This window comes from Rhincodon typus, chromosome 1 (assembly GCF_021869965.1).
Source record: "Rhincodon typus isolate 14 chromosome 1, sRhiTyp1.1, whole genome shotgun sequence".
Taxonomy (NCBI): domain Eukaryota; kingdom Metazoa; phylum Chordata; class Chondrichthyes; order Orectolobiformes; family Rhincodontidae; genus Rhincodon; species Rhincodon typus.
In genome coordinates, this window is record NC_063332.1 from 84,945,448 (window position 1) to 84,951,447 (window position 6,000).

The window sequence follows — 6,000 nt, forward strand, 5'->3', positions numbered from 1 at the left end:
GAGTTGGGTTTCATGGACAAGGTAAGCTCAACAAAGACAAACATCAAGCAAGGAGAACTAGATGGGAAGAGGCTTGGAGGTTCAAGACTACAAACTGCAGTTGAGAAACATCCTGGAATGTAGTGCTTTAAAGTCTGGTTACATCATGATTAATGAAATCAACCTCAATGCAAGAGAAGCTGAACTATATGAAAATTCTAATGCCCCTCCTTCAGGAGCAGACACATTGGGGAACTTCTCTTGAAATTAAGCAAACCACAGAATAAACCAAAAGCCGTCAAACTAAGTAGTGTAGTAGTTTCTAATGTCTGCCTTTATGTCATTGCAGACACTAAGACAAGTCTATGCCTGGGTAAACGTTTCCAATTTTAAACTAGAGTCATACTTGGTGTGAGAGGAATCAGTTGTCCAAGGGCCAACCATCTTCAGTTACTTCATCAGTAACCTTCCCTCTATAATAAGGCCAGAAGTAGGGATGTTTGCATAACATTTAGGACTATTCAGAGATCTTCAAATACTGAAACAGTTCATGTCTATATTCAGCAATCAGCTTTGGCTGATAAGTGTCAAATGACATTCATGCCAGGTCAGGACCACCAAGAAAGAATTAAAGCATTACTCATGACAACCAATGGCAATTACCATCAGTGAGCCCCCACTTTCAACCAAAAGCCTGTCTGCAGCAAGCTATTAATCTCATCTTCCCAATGCCTATCTAGAAGGCACAAATAAGGAGTACATTGGAAAAAATGGACACTGAAGAAAGTCAATATCAACTAGGACAAAGCAGCCAACTAGCTTGGCATTCCCATCGAAAACCGCAACATTCATTCTCTTCTTATACACCATCAACAAACTTCACAACAGTACCTTTATACTACCTAGCGGGACAAAGGCAACTGATGCATTTGACACTACCAATTTCAAGATTTCCTCCAAATTACAGACAATCCTGAGTTGGACCTATATCACTGTTTCTCAAAACTGGGGGAAGTCCCTTCCTAACAGCACTAACTATACATGTCCAAACACTCCTACGGACTGCAACAGTTCAAGAAAGGAGCTATCAATCACCTCCTCACAGCAGTTTGGCGTGGACAAGTGTTGTGCTAGCCAGTAATGCCCATATTCCATGAATGAATCCCAACAAATCATACCAGATATTCAATATCATCAGTTACACACAAATGAAAACATCCAATAATCATTATGTTTTTACCCAGGAGATTTATTATTTAATAAATACCAAATTAGTTGGGAAGATATACTCTCAGTAATTGACTACCTCACTTACCAGCTATAACTTAAGTGGTGTTTAATGGTTGAAATTATAGAGCGGTATATTTAAAATATTTCATGTTACTACTTCTCAGATTACTGTGCAATGTTAAACGAAACATTATTACACCAACAGCCAAGATCCATCTCGCCTCCTAGCCTTTGCATTTGTAACCAGTGGATCTGATCCAGCAACTAAGCTAAAGTAAGATAAACAATGTGGCACTTGCAGAGAATACAGCTAGAATTAAAGTTTATTTCATAAATACCAATATATAATTGAACATACACTAAACTGGAGGAACAGAGCAATCTGGACTACAGTTTAGTGCACTGTACAGAATGACCAAATAAGTTCAAGACGTCTTATAGAATCCCTACAGTGTGGAAACAGGCCCTTCAGCCCAACAAGTCCACACTGACCCCCAGAACACCCCCCATAACCCACCTAATCTACACATCCCTGAACACTCTGGGCAATTTAGACTGCGGGAGGAGTCTCCCACGCAGACACGGGGAGAACATAGACAGTCACCCGAGGCTGGAATTGAATCCAGGTCCTGGGTGCTGTGAGGCAGCAGTGCTACCCACTGTAACACTGTGCTGGTTTTAGTATCACAGGATAAGATTTAAATTATCCACCGGGGGCAGGGGGGGACGTTTAATGATTGAAACAAAATCACTGTGACCTGATTTTTACATAGACTTCGCAGAATAATCCCACCGAACACTCAATGCCCAGTTGTCCATATTCAATGCAAGGCTCTCCAAATACTTCACAGCTATATATGAACACCCTATTCTCTTTCGCCAGTCCGCTTAAATACATCTAGGTTATTGGCTTCAACCTGTGTGGTTGTATTTCCAAGTTACAACCACTAATGTCTCCTGATTGCTGTAATGGGTGACTTATTTATCCTAAGTTTTTGGATTCTTTCACAAGTTGAATCATCTTTGCTATATCTAATTGAATATGGTAATTTTAAAGACTTGTAATAAGGCATCCCTCCCCCAAAATGCGCCTTTTTTAAGAAAGCAGCCATATCCTCTTCAACCTTTCCAGAGTTCTTTTGTCAACCTTATGATTGATTTCTTTTTCACCTTCTCTAGAGACTTGATATATTTCTTAAAATGTAGAGAACTCTGAAGAACTCTTGGTCCAACCAAGATTCTTACACAGGTTCAAAATCAATTCTCTGTTTTTCATTTATTCTTCTAGTACTATTTGGCGATTTGTTTGCGTTTTTGGCCTTATTGTAGTGTTCTCCTTATTCCTATCAAAATGCATTTAAAATTTCTCTTGAAATTACTTTTCCAGTCATACTGCCATTCTGCAAATTTGTTTTTTTTCTTCTGTCGGTATTATTTATACACAATTATAAATCCCAAATTTTGAAATTGCACCTCTAATTCCAGAGTCCAAATTGTTGTGTTTAACAAGTCTCAATCTGGGACACCATTCCCCATTTTAGTAAATAGCTCTAATCCTTAACTGTTTTCAATTTCACAGCAAGCTTGTGAGAACTCTACTTGTTCCCACTGCTAATGCTAATATGCACTAACCTATTGAAGACCTTTCAGAAAATACGCTGTTTTCTCCATCTTTGGGGATACACATTTACTTGCCATTTCCCTATTGGTATGGAATCATTTGTAATAACACTTGTGCAGATTTGGACATTAAAACAACTTTTCAATTCTCAAAGGTTGGCTCTACAACTGCTTACCCCGCAGTTTTATAAAGTTGAGGGACTCGAGATAGATAATGTGTTGACAGATGTTGTCAATCGTGATTGACCAATTCAGGAAGAGGCACTCTTGCACTCAAGATAAGAGAGCAACATTTTAGAACTGTTACTATATAGCTGCCACAATCATCACAAAATTGTGTTCTCGATCATACTCCATTTACAATATATTTAAACTAATCACTCAAATAAAAGCAACGTGCTGGGGAAACTCAGCAGGAATGATCACAGCTGTTGAGGGGGGTACAGGTTCTTCCGTAGAAGTCCTATCAGATTCAAAACATTAACTCTATCTCCTCACAGATTCTGCCACACCCACAGATTTTCTAGCATTCACTTATCTGAAGACAACACAGGTAGTTCTTAATTTTTAAAATTCATTAGTGGGGCGTAGTCAGCATTTTTATTGCCTGTTCTCAGTTACCTTTGAGAATGGATTAATTTTGATAGAACAGCCGAAAATATTTTCAAAAATTGAGAAAGTGGAATAAAGTCATCTTTGATTATTAAACAAACAACTAAAATCCTGACTAATTGCAGTTACAAAATAGTTTGTCAAAGGTTGAAATCAGCTCCATACTCCTTTCCACTCTAAATATTGTTCTTTAAAAATAAATAATAGGACAAATTACCACCTGTATAACATTTATCTGCTTGATGTAATCCAAATTACTAAAAAAAAATGCAAAATAGATAGATTAGAAGTTTTAAACTCGAGCATGGCATTTAACAAGCATGCATGAAAAATCACGAGTAAAACAATCCCAATGTTGAGCATTTGTTTTCTTTCTATTCAAAGACTTCTAGCAATTTCACAATTGCACAAAAGTAGACAGTATGTAAACTGTCTTACTTAATATAACAAACTACTGTCTGATTCATTTTGCATTGTGTATCTCCTTGGTATTTATTCATACATGGGATGCAGATTTTGCTGGCAAGACCAGTGTTTAATAACCAATACAAAATACCCTTAGAAAATGGTAATCAGCCTTGAATTAATGCAGTCTGCGTGGTGACGATACTCTCACGTGCCAACATGGAAGAAGTTCGGCCCAGAGAAGATGAAGGAGTAGCCTAAACTTCCAAGTCAAAAGTGAGATAGTGGAGGGGAACTTGCAGTTTGTGGTGTTCAACAAGAGAGAATCTAACCACCTCTTAACATTTAATGGTATTGCCATCGCTGAATCCTCACTAGCATCATCCTAGTGGTTAGTATTGACCAGAAACTGAATTGGATGAGTCATATATATACTGTGGCTACAAGAGCAGGTCAGAAGCTTGTCACCATCTGGGACAAAAAACCACCAACTTTACTGACAGGTAGTAGCAGCAGTATGTACCATCTACAAGATGCACTGTAGAAAACTCCCCAGGCTCCTCAGACATCATCTTCAAAACCCACAACCATTGAAGGAGGACAAGGGCAGCAGAGGCATGGGAATACCACCACATGCACATTCCCCTCCAAGCCACTCATCATTCTGATTTGGAAACATATCACTGTTCCTTCAGTGTCGATGGGTCAATGTTCTTAAACTCCCTCCCTAACAGCAATTAAGGAGTACCCAGATCAAAGAGCCTGCAACTAACTATCGTCTTCTCAAGGCCAACTAGGGATGGCAATACTGGCCTACTCAGCAACACGCATCCCACAAATGAATTAAAAATAGTAGTTACTTAACAGTGATGCCCCCAGAAAGTTGGCTGGTGCATTTATCAACGATAACATTGAATGCCAATTTTTGGAGAAAGCCATTGCCTAGTACAGCACATCAGAATTTAGTCCATGTTGCTGCATTCAGGCATGACCTGTTTATTATTCGATAAGTTGTGAATGGTGGTGAACACAGTCATCTTAACCGCCCCAAGAACTCCAACAGAAATGCCCTTTGGCTAACATTAATTGATACCACCATTAATCCTGCAGTATTAAAAGGAAATATACATCCAGTTCTTTTAGATTTTTGTCCTATCCCTTTGGTGACTATTTTTAAAGGGTAAATGTATGATACAGGGAATACAGTAGTAGTCATTTTTAATTCGTCAGTTTGTTTACATTTTCGGAGTGGTAATAGAATGTCAGGTAAAGACTTGTACTTAACAATTATAAAGGGCCAAGTCCTGATACATGAAAGCTTTAAATTGGCAATCATTTCCAAGTGTACAAATTAAAGCAATTATGCTTTAATGGAATAACAGTAATCATGTGGAGCAAATACTATTTATAGTCGCTTTAAATTTAAGAAGTTATTGATAACTTGCTTAACGAAATCCTACTAGTAGCTGCTTGATTTTGGCCGTGTCATTTTCCCCTTTCCCTAATATCTCGGGCTCTATCCCTGCATTCCAGCATGCTAAGATTTTGACTAGGTGGAGGAAATATCAGTTTTTTTTCTTTCCACATCACCATCTTTGCGCCCAACATCTCGTCAAATAATTTAGGGCAGATCAAGCAACAACTGCAATTTTCCTGGTTTGTACACCTCAGAGGCTCATTGCTTTGGACAGCTAGTCATAAAGGGTTTGGAATTTTTTTTATGCTGTTGATGGCAGGGTGATGGGTGATAGGGGAGGAGTGGCAAAAATTGATCAGTCCTGAAAAAAAGTTACACTGGTCATGTAACATTAACTCCATTTAACTCTCTTCACAGATGCTGCCAGACCACCTGAGTTTCTCCAGCATTTTCTGATTTTGAGATTTACAACATCTGCAGTAATTTGGTTTTATTTATTGTTAGAGTATCATTCGTTTCTTCTAAAGTACTGAGTAAAGTAAACTGCAAATGACCATCTTTGCTTTAGATTGTCACACTTGCTCAGTTTTAGGACAAATAGGCCAATTTCAAATATGTTTGGCCTTAATGAAAAAAAAAGGTTTTATTGTTAAGAATTCTGCAGTGCACACTTCAAAAAAAAAAATTTAACACTCTTGTGACTGCTAATACTGTGGCAGACTGATAAGCATATTGGA